Here is a 1,238-nt window from a genome sequence, read left to right as displayed (position 1 = left end):
AAAACACTGTTCATGCGACTACTTGAAAATTCCACACGGTCGCGTAGGACTTTTTGCAGCTCACGCGGCTGCGTGAAATCTCACAAGTGGAGGCACGTGACAGTCATGGTTTAGGCTTATAAATAGCTCCTTTGTCCTATTCTTTGGATACTCTTTGCTAGCGTTCGAAGGGCAAAGCAACTAAGGTTTTAAGAGGAGGTCTTTGGTGAATTCGAGGGGCGTTCTTCACCAACTTTGATAGATCTTTCCTCCATTATAGCATCGAGGGGGCCTTCGGCAACCTAGCTTTGAAGAAGGATCCTTCAAGACGTTGAGCGACCCATTAAGGCTATCGTCACGAATTCGAGGGTTTTTTTTTCTATGGTTTACATTTATTTTTATTTCAATATACTTTGCTTTGTAACATGCCCCATGGAGGGCTTAACCCTAGTAGGTATTTGGGCATGTGAACCCTAGGATCTTATCTTTTGTATTGACTTACTTTATGATTTTCATTAATTACAAGTTTATTTTAGTTTTAATCTTGTTATATTATTCCTTGCATGTCATAGTGATCTTTGTGGTTGATTCTTAATACATGATTTGTTGCCTTGGTGAGAGAGAGGTCTCCATTTGGGTTAGAACTCCAAGATTATAGAGGATTGAGAGGGTGAGTCATGAGATTGAGAGATTTCTCCGCCGTGACCTTATAGGGGGTTAGAAATCTTTTGCCAACAAGTAGGGTTAGGTCTATATTTAGGAATCGATTGCACTATGAGGTATTCGTATAGCTTAATGCGTTCATATGTGGTGTGAGGTGTTGAGATTGAGCCATTTCTGCATTGGGACCTCATAGGGGACTAGTATCAATGGCCTGGAGGTAGGGATCGATTATTCTTGGATTACCTCGACTCATTAACTCGGTCTAGGAGCATTTAGTAAGTCTTGCACTTTATGTTTAGAACCTAGGAAGAGTATTGCGATATTCTTATTCTTGTAATTAAGTTCATTTCATCACAATCATGACTCCGACTAGATAACTGTGAAGTGGTTATTACTACTAGTTCTGTTCCCTGTGGATTCAAGTACCCATCTCACCAGGTATTTTATTACTTCGATGCCCGTGCACTTGCAGTACACACACGCAATTCGGTCGTGTTAACCTTTAACTCATTCTCTCATGTACTAAAAACATGTAAGTTAGCATTGCACTTTGCCAACCATCATCACACTTTCTCTTCTTCTTGTGTGCTCTCTCC

Source organism: Dioscorea cayenensis, chromosome 20 (assembly GCF_009730915.1).
Source record: "Dioscorea cayenensis subsp. rotundata cultivar TDr96_F1 chromosome 20, TDr96_F1_v2_PseudoChromosome.rev07_lg8_w22 25.fasta, whole genome shotgun sequence".
Classification (NCBI taxonomy): domain Eukaryota; kingdom Viridiplantae; phylum Streptophyta; class Magnoliopsida; order Dioscoreales; family Dioscoreaceae; genus Dioscorea; species Dioscorea cayenensis.
This window is presented reverse-complemented; position numbering follows the sequence as displayed.